Source organism: Lathamus discolor, chromosome 1 (assembly GCF_037157495.1).
Source record: "Lathamus discolor isolate bLatDis1 chromosome 1, bLatDis1.hap1, whole genome shotgun sequence".
Classification (NCBI taxonomy): Eukaryota; Metazoa; Chordata; class Aves; order Psittaciformes; family Psittacidae; genus Lathamus; species Lathamus discolor.
This window is the reverse complement of record NC_088884.1, coordinates 28861911-28886494: the sequence shown is the minus strand read 5'-3', so window position 1 is coordinate 28886494 and position 24584 is coordinate 28861911. Positions and strand designations below refer to the sequence as shown.

Sequence of the window (24584 nt, the reverse complement as noted above, 5' to 3'; positions counted from 1 at the left end):
CTGAAAGTGATCACTTTGCTGGCTCCCCTCCAGTGAGGGCTTCACAGGAGCTAGACGATTCACTGGCAAGAACCGTATGGACAGTCTGCAAGCAGAGGTAAGACAGAAAGCATCTTCAACAGGAAAAAAACCTGCAGACCAGAGATTCCTCTTGTGTTATGAAAGGGAAAACATACTGGGACACTGAAAGAGCTTGAGAATCACTGGACACTGGAGGTATAGTAAATTACAGGATTCTCCCATCCCTTTTTACACAGTACGGATGAGAAAAAAGATCCCAAAAATCTACATCTGTGTCTTAGCAGGATTCCAGCAAATCACAAATCCAAAAACTTCCAACCCCCCCTTATTAAGTGGATTTTGCTTTGCAAGTGTGTTTAGAAATTGTTAACTACCTGACTCATCTCCACCACAGAAGAGTTATTTCATGGTATATTATTTGTCACCTGCTATCATCAGGGTCCTCTGAACCCGTTTTGAGACTACAGAGCACAACATAAATCTGCCACAGCTTTTTGGCACCTCCTGCCAAGTACTTGCTCATATTCTGCAAAATTATGCAGACTATTAACCTTACATAAATTTTAAGAAGCTGGGTCTTCCCAACAGCACGTGCAGAGCACAGACCTTCACATTTCATAACAGCAGTGACCAAGACCAAAACAGATACGGAAGGACCATGGAAACCTCCACCTGAATGCAGGCCCAGCACTGCTATACAACTGCTGTAAAAGGAAATGAAATAAAGTCCATGAAAAACAAAGGGTGCTGCAACACCTTAGTAACTTTATACAACCTCCCTTGGAAGGGCAGCCATACACCTCGTGTCTCTTTGCCTTATCATATCTGAGCACTTACAGCTGAGTGGAAGCACAGCTCATTTTGCATTCAGAAATAAATTTACCAGATAATCCTAAATATTTTCAGCATGAAACAGCATACCAACCCTGACAAACATCTTCTTTATCTTCGGCACAAGGTTCCTAAAAGATTCAAAACTAGTTATCATAAGATTCATACTGAGTCAAATATTAATGTAAATATTTCTAAGAACTCAGCTTCCAGTTTCAATTTAATTATTTTATAGACTTGCTTAATATGTCTTTGCTTAATATGCTTAAAATGTTTTGACTCGTTCAGTCAATGTTGAACAAAGAAAAAGAAGAGTGTAAATGACTTAAGCAAACTTCTTCATCTGGAAACAGTTATCCAACACACACTCTTAGGTTTTCTGCCCATCTGTTAAACCAGCCCCATCAAATTGTTTTGAGGACGAAAAAGGGGTTTAGAAAAAAAGACTCACAGTATTCTTTATGACTCATCCAATATTTTTCACTGGCTTTGCTTACTAAGTGTAATACAGTTGATTCCATGTTTTATTCTTTAATGAAAGAGTTATATTAAATCCAGCTCTATATTACAAACTTTTCCTCCTGCAGCATCATAGCAATGAAGTGAAAGGTCCACAGTATTTTTGTACTAGTGTACAAAAGGGCTTTTGCCACTGTGATTTATCCCATTTTATTCAGGAGCTAACAGAGACTACATCGGTTAAAATGCATTTGCACCACTACACATGTGCTGAAAGAATTATCTAGTAGAGCCATACCAGCAAAATTTTTCTAGTGCGTATCAGTCCTAAGCTACTCCTCAGCACTGAAAGAGCACAACATCAGAGTATGCACTGAGGGGGCTCCATAAGAAGCACCTATTTTGATTTCCAGCTAGCCCCTCGAGCACACATCACCAGGCAGACAGCAAGCTGAGAATTAAGAATGATGCTGTCACACAGCGGTGCACGGGCTGCTGCTCAGCAAATATCTATTCTAAGGAAACTGATCTTCAGCACTGTTCACACTGCGATCAAATTGTTCTGATGTGAATTAATATTTCACCGGTTTTCAGAGTATAATAAAATAACAGAAACAAACTACTGGACAATACCTGTCATTTTGAAATAGAGTCTGTGTAAATTTTTCAAGTAGGTCAGACCATTTGACCTGAGACACTTTGCTAGAGACAGTTATTGTAGATGAGCTATTTTTATCTTAATGGCAGCAAACAGTACAGATATCCAGTAAATGAGCCCAGTATGTTAAAAACAATGTCACAATAAGAGAAAATAAATCAAACCCAATTCAAACTACTCCATTTAATGATTGTTCAGGCCTCATAAAAAGAAAGTACATTAAATAAGCAGAAAAAAATCGATATGACCAAGAGGCACCTGCATATTGATCAAGGAACAAAACTGAAAAGAACTATGGCTGATGCTTCACCCGAATTAGCTGCTTCTGCTCACACAGCAGGGCTCATCTCCACGATTCCCTTACACCCCAACCCAGCAACTCTACAAACTGCTGCTCTCACTCTTTTCCAATGCTGTAAGTTGTTCAAACAGCATTAATACTTATATTGGATGTACTATACTTGTACTGTTGTATGAAGACATAATTCTAAATTCAAAAAGTAACAATAGATGCTTTGTGGATGGATGAAGAATGGAATTGTAAGTCAGCTTCTGACAGACGGGATATTTTGTGCTGCGAAAAAAAGCTAATGAAGAATTATGTAAGAGTTTCAAAAATATGTGACAAGGAAAATGACAATAAAAATTAGAGGTGTTCGGGGTTGGGGGGGAAATTATACCAAAATTTCTTCAATGTACTATGTATACAAAAGATTTTCAGCTCAAAGATGAAAACAGTTGGAAGGCTTAAAGACTCTGCAGATCTTGGGATAGAATAAACTCTATAAAAGAAGACAGTGAAGATGAAACCATTATTTTTCAAGGAAAAGCTGCTCTGCCATTGACTCTATCACTCCAGTTGCTCAAGGTTGGGTTTTTTTCTTTTTATCTTTAGCTTGAGTTTTTTTTTTCTTAAAATGTACTAAAAGGCCTACAGAATTCAATAGCGTTAATACACTTAAGCTTTATCATACCTGTAATCTTATTTAAAAAAATCAAATTAGTTTATTACCTTTTATTAAACTTTCCATTTGTAGCTGCAGAAATGAAGTGACAAAGGGTGACAAAAGGATCTTGCAAGCTCTGTTAGCAAAACAGCTACGTTCGGTGATCGTCTCAGAGTCTGTGCCAAATTCATGACTTCATTTTCACATCCACTTTCAGAAATAAATACTTAGAACCAGAACATACACCATAGTAACTGCAGTCCACAGCAGCAGATCTCCCCATACCTATGTGCAATGTCAAAAGAATGCCACCACAATAAAGAGAGAGCAAAAATTACTTGGCAAACATTATTTTAAGAAGCCCTCATTAGAATTACGGTGGTCTCTTTTAATTGTTCATGTCCCCTGTCATTAGCCAAAAATCATTCTGTCAAAAGCAAATGTTAAATTGACCCAGGTTTTTAATCAGTCCATTTACCCTTTCTGAGTCATGCCATAAGGTCAGCCTTCCTCCACTCCTCTGGAGTTTGCTGACTGTTTAGAGACCTCCAGGGGAGATGGAGAATAGTAAAGATTCACACACTTACTTGTATATAATCTGACTATACTGTAGATTTTAAGAAAGAGAAGATACTGATTTCTCATACCAGACCCAAATCCCTTGGGATTCGGTTCAAACTCAGTTTGTGCCACCAATCTAAACCCCAGCCACTGTGGCTCCCTTCCCCCCACATCTCCCAGCCACATTGTCTCCTCCACTTCTCTGCACCCACACAAGCGTTCTGCCGAAAACGACTCCTTTAGCTTTCAGCAAGGTCAGCCCCCTGCACCTCGCTCTTCCAGACATACATGCATCAGCACCTACATAGGAACAAGTTACCTGTGTGTGCAGAGATGCGAGAATCACAGCAGAACAATTTATATCAATTAACCAGACGTGGAAGTTAATCTTTAATCCACTGTGTGTATGAACCTCCACATTAAAGCAACAAAATACAAAACTCTCTAAAGTTTTGGTCCATACTGGCATCAAGTTTCCACCATCTTACTCAGCAATTACTGTATCTATTCTGGTTTCCATTTACTCAGTAACTAATTAACACATGCATGCAACATATAAATAAGCTACTGCACAAATTAGCTGTGGCAAAACCACTCAAAATTCTCAAAGCTGAAGTGCAAATTCTTTAGAGAACAGAGTTGAGCAAAGTAACAAACTTAGGAAGACAAACTGGTACTGAACCTGGTACTGAACCTGGTACTGGAACAAATACCTTCAGTAAGGCTAACCTCTGTGTGGAAAAATTAAAGGGCCTTTCAAATGGCAATTAGGGAAATCCAGATTATTCAGATAATACTTACTATCTGAATAACTGATAACACTTCAAAAGGTTATCAGCTTTTTTCAAGTGTTCAATCACTGCCCTTCACATAAAAGTTGCTTAAGTGGATTCATATTAATTTATATATCTAATTCAGCTTTTTGCTTGTCTTTTGGAGGAATGGAGATTTATTATTTGGCAAAGGAGAGGGATAATGTTATACTGTCTTACAAGCCAGTGAAGAGCAGAAGGCACTGACCCCTGGAGCGCTCTGGATCTGCAGAGCGACCATGCTATCTCTGCACCACATGGTGCCCAGTCCTACACTGCGCTGTAGCTTTACTCGCCCCTGTAGGTGTACAGGTTATTAAATGATCCACATGCACAGATCTCATCAGAATTAAGCCTCCTACGTAGCTTTAACTGCTCCTAATAAACTATTGAATACGTGTATATTGATTCAGAGTATTGATTCAGTACATTTTAGCATGCTGGTTGAAGGGTGAAAACAAAACTCAGCACCACCCCTTTCCCCAGGGAGCTGCTTTTTTTTTTATTACACATTTATAGCTTTATCTCAAATCCAGGTTTCTCTCAAGCAGATAAAAGCCTTTACTCATCAGTAAGGGCTATGTTTGGTAAACATTACAGATAAGTATTATGGTGAAATAATCTTCTACAAAAATACATTATTCAACCGAAGAGGATTCCCCTCCCCACTCTAACTACACGGAACTAACACAGGTGACTTTTCTTCTTTACTCCAGTATTTCATCATGGGGGTGGAAGGGGGGAGAGAGAATTCTGTGGAGAACAGATTAAGAGTTACACTTATGGCCATGAGGGTGAGTGGAAAGGCAAGAGGCCATAATAAATAGCAGGATGTAGAGCAGAAAGCATAACAGGAATATCAGGTAAATAGCAAGCCTCATCACCAAGCAACAGAATATAAAACTTCAAAAATTACAGCACACACCCATTATAGAATAATTTTAATGAACTTGCAAAGACAGTATTTCAGACTAATTTAACCAAGGAAAACTAAATGAAATCTCTCTGAAATAAAATAGGCTATACAGATGGAAGTCTAGTACTGTGGGTTTTACCTCTGGGAGTTGCAGCCTGTACAAGATTCTATTCTTTCATTACAAATCTGTTGTGTGGGGGGCGGAGGAGGAGTAGCTGTGTTACAGGGATAAAAAGAATAGCACAATTGTTGTAAGAACATCTAGTTTTCTCTGTGTATTTCTATCCATCACAATCCATCTTCAACTTCACATCTATTTTTCCTCATTACCTTTCTCTATACTGTGACAATAAAGAATATTTTAATGCTGGGGGAGGAAGCACTGCATAAAGAAAAGCCCCTGAACAGGACATCGCTAATTCATTAGCGATGATCATTAAACAGTCTTCTTTTAAAAAGAACACAGAAAAACAAAGCAAGCTGATCAAGCTCCATCAGGAGAGAGAGGAGGACTGGCAGGAATAGCAGCTGTGCTCTAGCTCAGATAGGATTCGTGTTGGCAGAACTGTGAAATAAAGCCTGAAACATATTGTGCCTTTATCAATCCTGCTTTCCCAATAAAAGACATCCAAGGAGTTCAATGCTTACATTCATAGGCTATTTTACTTTGGAGGGTTTGTATACAACTAAATCTATAAACGTCCAAGATACATTTATTTAGACATGCTGCTCCTTCAAACAGTGCCATCTAACACATACACTAATATAGCCTCATTCATCTGAGTATCTTGAAGTGCTTCATAAACACCAACTGAACAGATGCCATGGATCTGAAAAACATTGCTGCCTGAAAATTTTCTGCTGACTTTGCTACAATAATATGCTTTATTATAAAGTAACAAAGGTTAGTGCGAGGGAAAAAGTCTAATTTAAACTAGACATTTAACAGCATTTTGCATGTATCAATTTTAATACTATGTTTTTCACAGTCCTCCACTGCCAAGAAAAAAACCTAAAGGCTAAATAAAAAGACCCAATGGTTTCTTAAAAGGAAATTAAAAAACAAATAATGAAATTTATCAGACATATACCAAAACCTAAAATTCAGACAAATACAGAGGTATACGTAAGACACAGATGTAAAAAAAGAAAAAAATCCTTTTCAAAGAAATGGGAAAATGAGCATTTAGAATTATATTATCTAGAAATTTATGCATATTTCGTACATTGGTCAAATGAAAATTTCCTTTTATTACATTGAGATTCTCATTTATGAGCATAGAACACAAAAAAGGGGAAGAAAAAACTAAAGAAAGGACAGAGAAGTGTGTAGGAAGATCTCGGAGTACATAAATATAGTGTTGTTCTTTTTGTTCCCATGTAGAAAGCACAAAAGTAGATCACCTGTTATATACTGGAACACGGTGATATAAAACAACTTCTTCTCTTTTGACTACCTTGGGTGGGATCTTTTTGAGTATAAGATTACATAATACATGGTGCAACTTCCTCAACCTGCTTTAAATAAGTAACACTTTGGAATTTGTCAATCTTATGAGCCAAAACTTTCACAGCTCAGACTTTCAAACCTGAAACTGGGGCTAGAAACAGAAGCTCAAGCCCCGAAACTTCAGGAATTCAATGACTTGTTATTTTCTTAGCAAGAATTCAGAGAAGAACTTTGCTGGGAATGGGATCACTGCACTCCTTCCTTCTCAAGTGGGATCATTTATCCAGTGAAACTGAGCAGCGTAACTATTTCTTTCTGCAGGTATGTATATCACTTTATTTTTCCATCTACCCTCTTTCTGCATCAGCTTCAGAACCCTGATTTCTGTGCTGTCATAGCACAGTAGACTATTACTTTATAAATAAAGCTTCAGATCAGAAAGGAAGAAGGAAAAAAGTGTCATTCACTGTGATTCAGGCAGGTGAAAAGGCTGCAGTGTAGCGTTCCAAGGCAGAATTGCCTTTTCTTTGTGCTCTGCCCATATCTACACAAGCTGCCAATTTATTTAATTCATCCTCGAAGGAAGGGAAAAAGGAATTGTCCAAATAGAAATCCAGTTATAATAAACATGAAGTAGAAACTGTAAGACATCTTTGCTTACTGAACTCCCTTTGAGGCTAAAAATAAACTTCTTCAGACCTAAAAATGCTCTAATTAGTTCAAAATCCAGCCTGATATGTTCAGCCCAAGGACCCGATCACCCTATGCATAACTCAATGCGTAACTATTGTAACTGGAATGGAAGTTTGGCATAATAGTATGATAGAAACTTTCCCACCATTCACAGGTCTGATTTATTCACAGGTTTTACACTCACCAGTAAGAGAAGTAACTGTAATACTTAGCATTTTACTAGAAAGCTAACACTGCTTTACATTTTACCAGAGGTAGATGTGTTTGCTTTGGTAATACAGATAGGAGCAGTATTCATTATATTCACAATGGCAGAATTATAATTTTGTCTCTTATATTGCCATGCTCAACTACAAAGGCAATTTTTTTATAATAAGCATCAGGTTAAGGCAGACAGCAGTGAATTCATTCTAATAATTATGGGTACTAGTGCAACAATTCACGTTTTTTCAATGCATTAAAGATCATATCCAGACTACAAACAGAAAGGAGAGCATGACTTCAACCCCAGTTCTTCATTCATACTTATTTTAACATGAGTTCAAGTAATGAAAGCCTAAAAAGAACTAGAGGAAAATAGAAATTTATCAGGTCATTTAAAACCAATGCACAGCTACATGGAATTGTTTACTCTCTTCCAAGTATGAATGAGGTACCTCTCGGTAGGCAATGATGGGCAGCCTACAATTCAAAAAAGTTAATAATAAATAATGAAAGGTAAATTTTTTGTGAGTTTCATGAACTGTTAATTTTTTCAAAGCAACATAATTGCAAAACATTCTTTAAGTTGTGGAAACTTCTTCCTGGCTGCCATTTTCACCCCGAAGGCGATGGGGTACCTTGGAGACTTGTGTATTTTATTATTATCAAGGGAGAATTACTCAGCACCTTCCATTAAAAATCTGTCTTGAAATTACAGTATTTGAGCCTACCCAAATTCCGTTTTTGACTGTAATTTTTCCTCAGGTCTTTAAAGCTATCGATATTTACACAGTCAATCACATTCATCTTTTAAACAGTTAAGGAAAGGAAAGCACCACATTCAGATGCAATTGCTACAGCGCTTTCTTGTGATATTTAAAAAAGCATATTGATGTATGAAGCTTGAATGCGGAATCGTTTTCCCTACTGCTTTTCATTCATCATGCAAAGGTGCAGTTTGTAGAATTGCTCAAAAATTACAGAGACCACATTTTTTTACTAACTTCTAATAGACAGCACTTGTCTACAGTTCCCATCTTTAGATCTCACAGCATTTCTATAAAGGGAAGAAGTTGGACACGTTGTCCAAGTAACTTGTCCAAGCAACAAGTTTACGTTTAAGCCAAAGTTAAAACCCAAGTCCTGTGAACAGTGTTGTAACAGAAGCATCACTCTTTGCCTCTTGGTACTGCCTTGGGATTTTGTCCAGTGCTTACATTATCTCAAATTCAGCATTCTTTCTTGGTACCTTTCTAGAAGTAGGATTCCACTTTAGAGAATGCATTATTGGATATTTTGACAAACTGCAGCAGGGAAGTGGGTTTCAGTTCTCTTCTCTGGTTCATTACACTAAGGTGAGTAACAGTACAAACTCATCAAGGAGTAAGAACTCAGAAAATGAAAAGATGAGGAGAGACTTTTCAGCAGGGCCTGTTGTGATAGGATATGGGGTGATGGTTTTAAACCAAATGAGGGAAGATTCAGGCTGGGTGTGAGGATGAAATCCTTTACAATGAGTGTAGTCAAATCCTGACGCAGGTTGCCCAGAGAGGTGGTGTCACCATCCCTGGAGACATTCCAGAGCAGGCTGGATGTGGTTCTGGGCAGCCTTATCTAGTTGACAATGTCCCTGCTCACTGCCGGGGGGTTGGACTAGATGACCTTTGAAGGTCCCTTCCAATCCAAACCATTCTATGATTCTATGGTTCTATAAACTGAAGTGAGACAATTCACCATTGTCATATAAAAAAATTGTAACTGTATTCCCACTCCAGTCTGCAAAAAGCTTTAGTCACACTTAAAAATCACAAGAGCGGATAGAAGTGTTAGACATCAATTTTTCAGTGTACAGTTGCCAGAAAGGCCACAGTATAAGACCAACTGATAAAATAACAACTATTTCTACAGAAATACTGTTTCTGGTGTCAGAAAAAGTGTGGTTCACACCACTTCTAGAGAACTAAAGTCAATTTTATAACTATTATATACTTCCTATATACATGTATACATATGCCCATTCATATGAAATGTAACTATGGTATATGTATCACAGTTACAGGAATTACAGAATAACTACTTTGTACACACTGTTCAGCTGAACAAGACAGACTCAGGTGAGCACTGCTTGTCAGTGGCAGTGATGACAGCAGAGTTTGAATCCAGTTGAGCAACCACAGATTTCTTTAACTGCAACCCAGCATGTCTTGTTCCAGCTGAGGCAGCACCCTGAATCCCCACGTCTGATAGAGGATCTGGAACAGTGCTGAGAAGGCCATGGGGGATAGACACAGCGGGGCATTTTGAGCACCCCTGTCTTTATCAGCAGAATTGAACAGCAGAGTTGGATACTGCAATTAAGACTATTTGGATACTATTTTGTCCTCCCAGAAGCAGCATAACAGAATTTTCTCATTTAAAGTTCAAATATCATTCAAATACCAAAACAAACAAATAGATTCCTAACTCAGTGGGAATTCCAAAGCTGAAGGGCAGACAAAGAAAAGAAAATAAAACTATTTTTCTGTCTGGAGAGTAAAACAGTAGCTGCCTGGCTGCTCTCTCGAGCCTCAAAGAACAAGTTGGCCCAATCTGTGACCTGCTCACAGAGTCAGGCTGATTTGGTATCTAGCAAACACTTGGTAGATAATAGTAATCAATGGAGATTAGAAACTATACATTAATCTGTGAATGTGTAATACTTGTCAAAAGAGAAACCAGTATCTTGTATTATGTTGCAGGTGTCAGAATTACATAAAAATCAAAAATAAAAGCCCAAGCTATAAAATTCAGCTAAATTCACATTTATTTCTAACTGCTACTATTATTCCACTGTGTCAGTAACCAATAATGCTATCCCGGAGTAGAATATCGCTGCCAATTTTACAAGCAAGCAATAAAAATAGTTTTTGCCAGAATTAAAACTGCATTTCTTTCCATTTATTTATTCATCCAACAGATGCATTATCCAAGACTCTGCACAAGAACAGAATATTAAATTATATCAGCTGGATGTGTTTCTAAAAAGAATCTGAAAAATTTAAAAGATTAGTGATTCGGTGAATTCATTTCTTTAGCATCTCTGACGAGCAGTTCTCAGCGATCTTAAAACATACTTTGAAAATGCAGACACTTTCAAATAAGCAGGGTAAGAAAAAAATGAGCTTTCCACCGTTAGCACAGATTTAAACAAAGATTTAAAATTACAGATTAGCAATTTTATGTGGACTCTCTACAGTCCACAGTTCTCTGCAGCTGCTGGTTTATGGTGTTTTGTAGATCAATCCCATTTCCATTCTCATTTCTTTGTGTTGTGGGTGTGCAAATCTACTCCAGGCAATTTTGTGCCCAGCTGATCACAGGATACTATCCAGCAAATTGCCATACATGGCAGTCAAAGCCAGAGGAGTCATACTGTGACACTAAAGTAAAGAAATATTTATATTGCTGAAGATTAAAAATAAAAAATCCAAAATGAAAACCTGAAGCAAGGTTTACAAGTCAAGCTCTTCATTTCCTATTAAAGTGACCATGAAACTCAACATTCAAAATTCTCTGTCCCTTTATAGCCAAAGATCATTAAGAAAACAAGGAAAGCCTATATAAATAATTCTGAAGAGCAGCTCAGTCACCCTTGTAACAATTTGCACAACTTCTCTGCCCTTGCATCCGACTCCTTTAGTTCTCATCAAAAATTTATCCTACCAACTCCATGCCTGCCTCCTCCTAAATAGACAGATCTTTTCTTCTTCCTTCAGCCACATCACATGCACGCAGAAGATACAGGTTATATTGAGAAGAGTAAGAGAAGGAGAAATGCACCAGCATAAAAGGCGCCTAATATATAAATGAAATTTCCAGTATGGCACAACCCAAAGTACCGCACATAAAAAGACTACATCTACTTTGTTCTGTTTGCAATATTGATCTGTTTAACTGTTAGGTCCTAAATGATTATAGGTTTTGTTTAGCAAGTATCTTTACACTTAATTTAACTTCCTATCCGATGTTAGAAGCAACGGCTCCTAGATGTCATAATCCAGGTGAAATAAGCCTCCAAACATGGTTCTGTATTTTTGCCCTGTGTTTAATAATCACATCTGCATGCTGCAAGGCCTGTTTCCTTAGAGATGGGGGGGGGGGGTGTGTTTAATTTTGAAAATCTGGATGATGAAGTAGAGATCTCTGTAGTGTTTCATCAATAGATTTTTTTAAATCTCATTAATTATTTGCAAGTTCTGGGGGTTTGTTTTGCTCCTCCCTCCCCCTTCCAATGCAGTTGAGGGCTTAAAGCAACTTAGATAGAAGTAAGGTTAGTGTAAGAAATAATTTATATTCTGACTTTGCCAATACATTACTGAAGGGGAGAAAAAAAAAACCAAACAATGTCCTGAAAGATTTAGATCCATTAACTATTTTTCCACTTAAACCTCAATTTGTTCATTATTACCCCAAAGCATTGCTTTGGGTTCTTTGTCAATTCTAGCCAGACATTAAAAAAAAAAAAAATAAATCTGTGTTTAAAGACCCGCAAAGAGAATAAATGTGGAAAATTTATATAGTTTCTGCATTTTTTAAAAATCAGTTGTTCTTGTGTGTTACAGAGACTGGACAGATTCATGAAACACAGACAGACTTCCCAGATCCGCCCTAGGCTTCTAGCATGTAGCCAAACTGTTTCAACTACAAAACAGAATGATGTGAAGGGAAACTTTAAAATAGATATAGGATGCTCACATATCGTGGTCATGGACAATGCACAAGCAGCTAAAACCCTGAGTTGAAGTGTTAACTCACACTCTCTCTGACTGTACATAGAAATTTACCTGAGATTAAGAATACTGAATACAAACTAAAATTTCTGTAATATCAGCCTTTACTGCCCCAAAGTACACTGTAATAGCTGCTTTGCCTACAGCAGCTTTTATACTATCAGCAACTGTATTAACTACTTGCTATTGTCACAGCCTGTAGTATTTATCAAGGTATGCATCTAACTGACAATCCAAACAGCCACAGAGTCCTTACATACAGATCATACAGATGTACTCAAACACCACTGGAAAAGTCATACTGAAGCATTCTACCCAGACCAAAGTATGTATTGACTATTATGATAATGCCAGCTTAAAGATTCTGGAGTGGGGGTGTTAAGCGGGTATTATCAAGAACCCAATAGACAGGTTGACCCTGGGGGGAACAGGAAGGGCTGGCTGAGTTTTTCTTTCACCTTCGAGACCAAGACACCAGGAAAGGTATTACAACACGCAACAACTTCAAAAGAAAAACATTTCCAACCTAATCATCAGGCTTAAAACAGTAACTACTTTCAAAGGGTAGGCTCTCCTTCCATTAAAATGAATTTACTTGATTAATAAGAGAAATAATGTTCTCATCCCTATTCAGCTGTCTCTCTGGAGGAGTAATTTCTCACTGGGCACTCTATCTACTGTGGAAAGAATGAGGACTGGAAAAAATCTCTACTTGCATCAGAACTGCAATTTCTCTTGTAGAAAGACAGCACGGTAACAGGCAGAGTCAGTAACAATAACTCACATTGTTTCCCTGTTGATATGTTGTAGCAGTTGCTATATTCTGTCTTCCACATTTCCTCAAGGAGCTCCTAACCGTAGGTACCAATTTGCAGAGTTGCTAGCCTAGCTAGTGATACTGAAGCTTTTCACTCTTAAAGGTACCAGAAATAATGCAAGTAACATTTTCCTCTTTCCCACTCCAACTGCGCTTTATAGTCCAATCACTGCAACTCATTCTACTAATACACTTTAATTTATTAAGTGGATCATCAGTGAAAGCTGCTGAAGAATTTGACAAGTTTTTTCTCCATAAACATGTATTTGCACATTATCCACCAGTGCAACAAAAACGTCTCCATCAACCACCTCCAATTTCTTAAGATTTTATTCTAGCCTAATGACAGACATACCACTGAGACAATACCTAAGACATACCACTGACACTATTGCTCTCATCCTTCCTCCAAAAAACAGCAAAAGAAAACATTTTTCGTACAAGCTCTGGTTTGCTTCAGTACTACAATAAGTGATTCCAAATACAACAACTATGCAGTGAAGTTAAAAATACTCTAGAAGATGGAAAAAAAATGAAACTATGGTTTAGGCACAAAAATCCTTGATATCTGAAATTTTCACAGATAAATTTAGTTCTTCATATGCTTGCAAATGCATGCATTTTAAACACAGTTTAGGTATCAATTTTAGACTCTTGAGCTACAATATATATATGCTTTAAAAAAAAGACAAACAAAAAAATATCAAGGGTATCATATTTCTATTTCATTTATCCCCTTAAGAAAGTGTCAGATATTTTTCAACAGCCAGCAAAATAAAATTAAACTATACAAAAAGATACAAATTATGGAAACTACTGCACCCAAACAACAGAGGAAGAAAGAAAATAAACTGAAGATGATACCAACACAAATCTAAACTTAGATCAACATGAACATCAATCAAATGAACATTCCTTTTAGCAGAGTAAATGGCGAAGCCAACACACTACACTACCTTAGTTCAATTGCCTTCCTATTATGCATTTATCATTATAGCTTATCACTTGAAAAACTTCTCTCGCATGTCTTTTATGGCACTACATAAGCAGATTTTCTATCAGTTTCCCTGAACAACCCTGTAAAAATAATAACTCTCAAGAACTAAAGTGGCAAAGAGGGGAAGACAGAATACTTTATCATTACAAAAAAAAATATCAAACAAGAAAACACATAGTACTGCATATCATTTTTCAGATTTTGAGAACTTAATGTGAAGGAATATCACCACTATCAGACTGATGTGAATGATTTCCTGTATTTGAACTGAAGATAGGGACCTGACAGATGGTTTTAACCGTTTACAGCAGTCATTCACAAGTGGTGAATCTAGTGGGGGGGAATCTAGTTAGTGTCAATAGCTTTTAGCTGTCTGAAGACACCAAAGTATGCTCCTGTCCCTGCAGTTATGTGGAAATATGCAAAGTTACTGTGTGTGGTCACTGAACTTTGATGTTACAGGTAGTAAGCCTACTGGGACCTTTTCACATGCTTTTTTCAGCACTCCCAAACCAAATTAGCCAAGAAGCTGACTGAGTGAGACTGCAATGTGTAAACCTCACTCTGGTGGTGACCCTTACAGTCTGAGTGATGTTAAAATTAAAGGGACACAGTTTATGGTGTGATAGCGCTTCATTTTGTGTTCACTCTTTACTCACAGAGCAATTAAGATCATAAGACTTCTGTGTCTTAATTTCAGCTACAGGAATGCCTGCTACTAGGCACGCTGTGTGAACACTTTGTCTTAATTAACAGCAAATCATGTTGCCTTCCTATTTTTAAAACTGACTAGAAACACAGTCTACCAAAGATCTCTGTCAGATTAACAAATGTAGATAAAATAGTCCCGTTTTCTTGTTTTGTTTCAAATTAGAAATTTCACTTAAAGGACATTACAGCAGGAAGGTGTGCAACAAAACTCCTGCCATCAGGGGACTGTAACAGGGCAGCTAGTGCTGCTCCTGTGGCTGCCCATCCCACATACTTTACCAGGCACAGATTCCGCAGCATCAAAGGTATCTGATAGAGAATCCTGAACCAAATCCTGAAGTTAAAACCCTGCATGTTAAGTTCAGCTACCTCTAGCTCAATTCACTGTAATAAGCCAGGCAGAAAGCTTACTGAAACATTTATATTGATGCCATTCTGCCATGCACCTAACCCAACACTGTCCTGAGCTAGTACTTGGTGATGCTCGGCAACGCAGCAACCCAGGCAATAGGGAATGACACTGAAAAGTTCTTCCAACATACAAAATATATTTTTTTGATGAAGCAAGGTAAGCAATCACCTGGGACTTTAAACCAGGAGGCAGTATTTCAGCCACACAGTGACAGCACTCCAGCTTCAGCACTCTTTAGCCTTTGTCTGAACTCCTTTCCAACTTACCGAATCACTATTTCAGGTGCATTTTCACAAGCTTAAACAATGTGAGCAGGTAGCTTTTTCCTTTGTACGTCTGAAGTAATATAAAAGATCTCATGTCAAAACTCCAAAAGCCTTTCTGTAGTAACGGAAACCCTCATTAAAATACTGTACCAATTGCCAGCTTAGAACTACGAATATTTTATAAAAGAAGAAATCTCTCAAAATGTCAGAGTACTCCAAGTACAGTTTTAATGAAGGAAAAACTGAATTCACAGACATATTGCAATTTTGGGAGAAAAAATAAAAGTTTACCATAAAGTTTACAATGATTATTTAAAATTTTGTCAATACTTACTTCAAGATACAGCACCATTCATTGTGAATGTCTACACCAGAGGACAAAAGCTGGAGTCAGACTGATGTTATTCAAATTGCTATTAAATTTACCAGCCATGCTTCCCTCCTGAGGATAATTATTTTATATGTGTAGTTTTGGCTTAGAATTCTATTTTATAACTAAAATGTTTAAATAATTGTAATATAATGCACCAGGACCATGATTCAGCTACATCACTAAATCAAATTTGCTATTATGATATGAAAAGGGAGCTTTCTCTGTATATGACTGATACTCAGCACTGGTTCTGTAATACTCTTTGGTATCACCTCATTATACAAACCTAAAACAAGATACGGTTTCAGTATTAATTGCTGAAGTACAGTCTGTAACTTACACATTTCCTCATGTATACAGGAACTTCCAGCATTGAAAAAATCAATCGTTGAACTAACATGGAATACTACTGGCCAAATAACCTATGCCTAACAATTACACAAAACCAAATTAATCTTCTAAGACATTCTTATTTTGTAGCTTAAATAGGAAATTTTCCTGTACTCAAGCTGCTACGCTAACATTAAATCCTTATCTTGAAAATGAATATTCATTACATATAAAACTATATAATACTTTCATTATTATAGTATATTATATATACAATTTATATATTTTTACATCTATCTTGAAGTACTTAGTTTTGTGTAGCTTCTAAAGGTGTACATCTTTGCAAATACAAAAGGAAGTACCATTAAATGACATATAATTAAGCTCGAAAATCCGTATTTTTAAATCTATGGAGATAATTTGAAAATGGAGAAACTGAGATCAATTTCCCCTGTGTTTTCTGGCAAGTGAATAACAAGGTCCTTTCCAGCCCTAAGTATTCCATGATTCTATGAAGTTAAAAACGCAAAAAAAAACCCAACCCCCAACCTAAATAAGTCATTATAAAAACAACAAAACAAAGAAGGCTGTATGATAATCAACCAGGGAGAAAAGAAAATAAACATTAAGGATAGGACACCGAATGGAAAATTAATTTGGTGCATGTCAGTCTTCACTACAGAAAAGGAATAACAGTTTTAGAACCGTTCTCCACAGATTAAAGAAATGAGAATAAAAGACTTGTGCCAAAAGAAAGGACTGAATTATCATCAGTCAGAATGGTACTTAGGTACAAATTCTAGCAGGTTTTGTCATCTATTTAGCATATAATTCTTAAACAATAATAAAACCCCTCCCAACTAGAACTTGTGTACCAGTCAGGAGTCAGATTTACACCCTTTCAACATAAAAGCGTGCTGCAGCATGATCCAGGCCAGCAAGCCAGAATTTCAGTATTGGGTAAAAGAGAACACCCTGACAAATTGAGCATAATGAGGTCACATCAGCACAACTCCTGAACCTGAACTGCTGTTATCCAGTTTATTTTCCTCGATATTATAAAAGTTACTGGATTTTAAACAGCATTCTAACAAAGTTCTTTGCAACAGACTATTGAGGAAATGAAGATGCAACAAGGTAAAAAACAAATTTTAGACAGGGATCACAAGCTGCTAGAACAGATAAAAACAAACTACCCAAAAGAGCTTCCCGAGAATTTGGCATCACACTGCCCAGTGTAGGTAAGTGCAAGGTACAGAAGGATCTATCCAGCTGGAATTATGAAGGCACACCACGTAAATAATGCTGAAGGACAATTCCAGGACACGATGTCCAACATCACCCAATATTCATTTTTAAAAGTGATTCAAGCTCTAAAGAGATTATGTGTCACTGAAAAAATTTTATGAGTTAGGAGCCCAAGTCTCTTGCAAATATGAAAACAGATGACAATTTTAGACCCAGAAGCAGCAAAATTCTAAATAGCTGCTAAATGAGCAGCAAGACTCAAACTAGGAAACAAGATGTGCAGCCCAAAGAAAGAAACAGAAAGTACTGCTGAAGCATTCAGGAGAAAAAAAAAATCATAGGAGCTGAAGAATAATGCAGAGGACAAGGGAAGTATGCAGACAGTTTCCCAACTGTGCCAATAAAGACCTCCATAAATGTGTCTATTCCATGACACCTGAACGTTAAGAGAGTCTGTGATAGGCTTATGTAAAGTTAAACCCTAAAGCACATTAAAATAATGCTAAAGCTCCAAAATCAAGGATTCTGATAGAAAACATCAGAATTGTTCTAATAATTATTGTTTTAATAGTTCACTGGACCCTGCCAGACCTTGTGAACCAAAGGATTCTTTTAAAAAAAAATCTTATTTTAAAAACTGCAGTGCAAGAACCTGCATTCAGGGTGATCTTATCAACCCACCTGCGGAGTTTAGACCTCCAGACCTACAAAATGACCTATCACCCTTTTGGAATGCAGTAACAGTCAGTGCTAGGCCATTACTTCCTGTGTGTAGAAAGTAAGATAGTGGTTAAAAGATGAAAGAAGACCAAGAACTATGCCATATTTTTGGACTTCCTGCTCCCAGCAAAACAGAAAAACATAGTCTAACAGACATTTAGGACTCTTAAATTCAGTCTAGAAGTACTATGGGGTGTACGCTATGGCAATTGCAGTTATTTCTACCTCTGTGCACACAGCATCTCTTTACATCCACATGCCCTTCTGTTCCACTCTGCTTCAAGCTCTGCACTTATTTTCTCCCCATACCAGACCCAGCAGGCTCAACCCTTAATAGCTCTATTCTCTGTCACATTGAGTCTCCTTCTCCCCTTGTGTTGCCATTCCCAGTCCTAAAACCCTTCAACATCAACCTCCAATTTTAAGACTCCTGCTGCTCCCGCATATTTCTACCTTCTCATTACCCTTCCACCCCACTTTTCACTCCCCTAAACCCCAAAATACCAGTCAAATTCTTTCTCTTCCATTCTGTACTGATATAGAAACAGGTATAAGAACAGCACATTTTTCTGTTTATGCTGGGTGTCTGCACATGGCTTTTTTTGCCCACTCTTCCCTATCTACCCTTTGAGGATGATGTCATCTGTTCACACCATCTTAACTAGCATCTGCACAGCAATGGCTTGTAAGCATGTCTATCCATCCACCTACTCCTGATTCCCTCCATATGGTACTGCTGCTTCTCCTGATTTTCTCTCCAGAAAACTTAAGCTTGATATATTCACAACTCAGCTCCTTATCATTCCTCTCAAACACTTTTTGCAGATAGAACAACTGCCATTATCACTTCCTGTAATATAGGCAGTCTTTCATGACCCCTTTTCCTGCATCTGAACCACATATCCACACTATATCCAAAATTCCATTGCAATCATCCTCCGTATGTAAGTATTTTTCTTTCTGACAGTACAGCTCACCCGGTATCTCCATCCTTCTTCTGGCACACACTGAAGAATTAGAAAGGGAGACAGAGATTCATCTGTTTAAATTTAGACAGGCTTCCCTACTTATCCTAAGTCATACTGAAAGTGAAGGAAGTAAATCTCTTTAATATATTAGTATTTATGCTTTCATTTCAGGAATCCTCCAGCTATGCTGGTACCACTGGTATCAAGCTCTTGGGAGACAGACGATACAGGGACAGCTCAAAGAACTCAATCAGTTGCTACTCAGCATAGCCAGCTGGTACCTACTGATCTTTGTTCAAAGTTTCTGCAATCTTTATTTAGGTATTTTCTCAATGTAGAAGTACAAAACAGGAAGCACACTAGACAGATATGCACCCATTTTAAAAAATGAATAAAAGATGCTGTTACCTAAAGATAAATAATGTACCAGGTGCCTATCTGAGAAAAAAGAGAAGAAATGAAGACATCTGAGTTACGAGACTGCATTTTATAATTGCATTAGCAACTTAAAACCAGAGGACCCCATCAAAATTTGACCAAAACTGCCATCTTAACACAGATGATTAGGTAAGAACCAAGCTTTAACATTAAGTATCTTATAAAACTTAAAAAAATAAAAATCTTAAAATAAAAACAAACAAAAAAAAAACAAACAAAACCAAAAAAACTAAAGAAAAAGCCCCACACCCCACACTTATTTGAGATTAAAAACTACCAGCAGAACATTCGGTACTCAGATAGTCTCAAATTACCTGTTCAGCAAACCAATTTTTTAAAAAATATTATTTTGGGTTCTATACGGAATTTATTGTCAAGGTTTATTTTGGCACTAGTACTAATTAAAACAGATATTGCGCTACACTTCTCTTACGCCTCATTAAATGGTTGTGAGCATTGTTTATGCTGATAGAACAGATTCAGATAGAAATTAAAAACCCAAAAGTGAAAATGAAGACATCCCCTGCCTCCTGCAAAGTGAAGGTCAAGAACATCAAACGAAACATCCTCACAAAAACCTGTGAAGTCTCCAGCAAAATTCATGTGGAACAGACAAGATTTTTTTTAAGAGTTAACGTTTCAACAAATCAACAACCTACACTATTACACATACATCGTAGATCATAGAAATAATTCTTTTCCAATTCACAAACTAAACTGATTTTCAACCCATTTTAAAAGTTTGAATAATCTCTGTGAATCCTAATGGAAATTTTCCTAACACACATGTGGGTGTCCTGAATATAATTTACTCAAGACAAGACCTAAATGTTCGCTTGCATATAAACATATAAGGTGAAATTCAGCGTGGCTCGAAGAGGCCAAAAAAACCCAAAACATCACAAATGGAAAGTGGGCACATTCAAATATAGATTCTTGGAAGCTTTTTAAGGAATAAATGTTTAATCCCTTTTATTTCATGTCATGTGGTTTCCAGTGTACACAAAGAGTGAAAAGGTAAAAATAAACTGGCATACCCTTAATATATTCCAGAATTCATAAATCATTTGTAAATTTAGTCGTTTTATAAAAGAATCCTTATATAAATTGGGGGGAGGGAGGGCATCAATCCCATATATGAAGCACATTTTAAGCCCAAGATCACTGACCAATCAAAATTAGTGAATGCACTGCATCTCTCTGCAGTGAGGAGAAGCGACAAGGTAGGCTGTCATTCTGCAAAAGCTGCCCATCGCAAGCTTTCCTCTCAGAAGCACTGCTTTTCTTTTTTAGAAAGCTTGAATCTCAGTGCTGTCTCTGGAGACAAGAAGCCTTCAGTATGTTAAATTACTTTCATTATGTATTTTCAGATGCTTATTGATTCTACCGAAGGAAGAGTGGGAGACTGCAGCAGCCTGTAAACCAGAACTAAAGCAGTTGTATACATTAGCAGCATGCTGAAACAATGGCACAGTACAGGCACAAATTTTCATTAAGGTCATTTTTTGAAGATATGCTTATTACCCTCTTTCCCTTCTACTCTGCTAACAAGTGAACAAAATGAATCCCTCCAACCTGGAACTGCTTCACCTGCATCGAGAATTTATCATATCTTTAGTGGAGGTAAGATCTGTTCCTTATTATGGTATGCAAAATAAGAAACATTTAACTAAAAAAAAAAAAGAAAAAAAAAAGGAAAAATTTTGAGAAAAAAGGGAAGAGATCAGATTAACTTAACTTAACAGTAAGTGCTAGTATTTTCTTGTATTTGAGACCAGGAAATTTTCAAATGCTATTCCCCCTCCCCATTAAAAACACAATGGTAGAAAAATGTTATTTTGTATGAAAGTCTTGTAGAATATTAAGAACCTGTTTTGTTTGCATAACATAAAGACAGTACAGTTTAAGCTAATACAGTATTGGGGGGGAAAAAGCACATAATGCAATTGGGAATAATATTTTTCTCCTCACCGGTATTTCCAAATACTGGTGGTAGTTAAGTATGTTACAGATTTATTCAGTTACTCTTTGAAGGATCAGATAGTCAGTAATTACTGGATACTTATTGCTTTATGAAGGCTGGCTATTATTACTAATCTCCGATTGCTTAAGAAATACTCCTTTTCTGTTTTGTTTTATTTTTAACTTTATTTCTTTCATTACCCTGTATATTCAAGCTGTTTATTAAGAACACAGATTTGCTAAACATTTATTTCAAGATAGGAAATTATAAGTGTGCAAATTAAATAAAAATGTATTTCCTATAAATCTCATTGACTCTGCTCAATTTCTCATTAAAAGACCTAAGAGCTGTATGTATAAACTACCTGCTTACAAGAGCTCTAAAACTACATTTTCTAGCTCTAGTCACAGACATACTACATCCAACAGTTACTGCTTCTACTTGGGGCTTTTTGTAACCTGCACTATTTGGAGACCAGGTAACTTGTCCAAAAAACTAAATTCACTGAAGTTGACAGTAGAATGGCATGATTTTACTAGCAAATAGTGAACACACTAACTTGTTTTCTATGTAATCTGTAAGATCCAATTTTAGAGATCCTCTATTTATGAAATAAGTGATATTAGAGAATATACTCTGCATTGCTTTCTTTTGAAATTTTAAGTCCTACTTTTAACCTTTTTTTTCCTCCCCTTCACAAGGGCATGCAGCAACTAATTCAGTTTTACAACTGACAATATGAAGAATGCAGTTGACCGGGTATCTTTCTAGCTGTATGACCTACAAGCAGCAGGATGCATCACTAAAATGTATTCTTAAGACAGAAAGGAATTAGAAACAAAACATGGAACACACTTGTATTACCATTTATGTGCATGACACTTCAACAATATACATGGAAGACTAATACATCTGCTCAGATTTTCATTAAAAGAAGAGTGCAATGATTGATTCTTAAAATGGTGAGCATTTCTTAAAGAGGGATTTATAATTTAAAACCAGAATTGTGGAAACTACTGATGCATGAAGAAACGATGAAACATGAATTCCCAACAGGAGAATATACATACTTCACCAGCAAGCTGAATAAGGGTTTAACCAAGCTTTTTCTATACTACTCCCTAAATAACTTATTTGTCATAATGACTAATGGATATTTTTTTTCCTCAATTTTATGGTCTGTTATGTATTCTCCTTAAATGAAAATAAACCAAATTAGGTAACTCGTGGTTACTCTGAAAGCACATGAACTGGATTTTATGATGTATAGCAACTTCTCTGACTAAGCCATCACTCAAAAGTAATGAGCAGGAATATTACAGAAAGAAATACGCAACCATAAACTAAAGGATGTCTACATATACTCTGAAATCAGAAATTCTTTTTTCTTTTTAAACCTGGAAAATAAAAACAGGCTGCTACAAAATGCAACAGGGGAAAGAAATTAACATCACCTAAACGAAGGTCTATTTGTTATTGCTGGCTTGAAACTCAGAACAGACACACAGAATATGCACTGGTCTGTAAAAGTATCCCAGGCAATTCAGAAGTCCCCATGTTTAAGCAGAATTTTTTGCCGCTGAAGTGCTGGAACAAAAAAAAGAAAAAAAAAAAGCCTGAAAGGAATGAAATAAGAGCCCAGCTACCACTTGGTTTCCAGGTTACAGTGCATGTCAAATACCTGTCAGTGACACCATGTATCAATTTATGACAAGCTGCTGCAATGATCTGAAAGGCCCTTGAGGCACAGAGAACAGGTAGGTCAGCAGTTGCATGCACCCCACCTCTGCTCAGCATTTGCAAGGGAACAGGCACTGTCCAGAGGCGATGCATTGGGTAAATTAGCTGCCTGCCTCGACGTTTCTGCTTTTATTTAACTGAAAGCTATTACTCTATTCATAAGACTTAGCACACCTGAAGTTTTCTGCTTTCACAGAATTTCGATTGGCATAATGTTAGAGTTAAGATTGTCACTTGTTTTAAGATCTGCTTTTGATTTCCTCCTGGCTTTTGCTAATAGGAAAGAACTTCATTTAACCAGTAATGCATGTGGAATGGTTTCTTGAAATCCATTCACAGCCAGGACAGCAATACACAGAGGAAATCGTATTCCTGAGGGTTAATATAAAACTAACAGGTTGCCTAGATTAGAAATTAAAGCTTTTGAAATATTTCTTGTTTCATTTCATACCTGAGACTAATATGTTCTAACTTAAATCTTTTGTATTTAAGGCACATCTGAATTAACTGTTGAAGTATACCAAGAATTTCATCATACAATTTGCAATTAATAGTATTATACAAGTGAGGTTTTTCAGAACTACAGATAAAATCCATTTGCATATTATATCCCAAGTGTGCTTAATTCATACTTCCATTAAAAAAGAGCTTATTTTTATTCACCTTAGTGCTTATTCATTTTTAATGTATTCCAAGCGAAACAAAGGTCCGCATTTAAATTTATTTTCATGCCAAGTACATTCCCTCTTAAATTTAAAGCTACCTAAAACGAATAAAACAAAACCCACCCTCAAGCATCATAACAAGAAATTGAATAACCCCTCTTTATTTATTCATTTCATTACAAACTCAAGAGCTGGCTGACAATATAAATAATAGAAACATCAGGTATTACATGCAGATGCTACAACCTATCGGTGTGTACAAAACAAAGCAGATGAGACACTAAATAAAGAATCTCCTACATGTAATAAATGCTACTGGTTTTGAAACTCACTTATTCCTAAAACAAACTATGCACATAAATCTGTTGGATTTACTTGCAGTTTGATTTAAAAAAAAAAAACAACAAAAAAACACAAACAAAAAAAAACCAACAAAGCAAAACCCTGAAAGGGTGGGGTTTTTTAAGTATTATTTTCTAAAATTATTCCCCTAAATCTGTTCTGGGATAAAATTAAATACTTTTCCATTCCATGGAGGCACTGATTTCTTGAAGAAAATTGAATATTCAAATCAGAAAAAGGAAATGCAGGATTTTTATAATAAATTCCATTTCCCCA

General features: G+C 36.6%; 1 protein-coding gene across 3 annotated transcripts in view; it reads right to left on the bottom strand.

Annotated features, from left to right (window-relative positions):
- Positions 1–24584, bottom strand: part of COG5 (component of oligomeric golgi complex 5) — a 185914-nt gene that overhangs the window by 123773 nt on the left and 37557 nt on the right. The window lies entirely within an intron of this gene.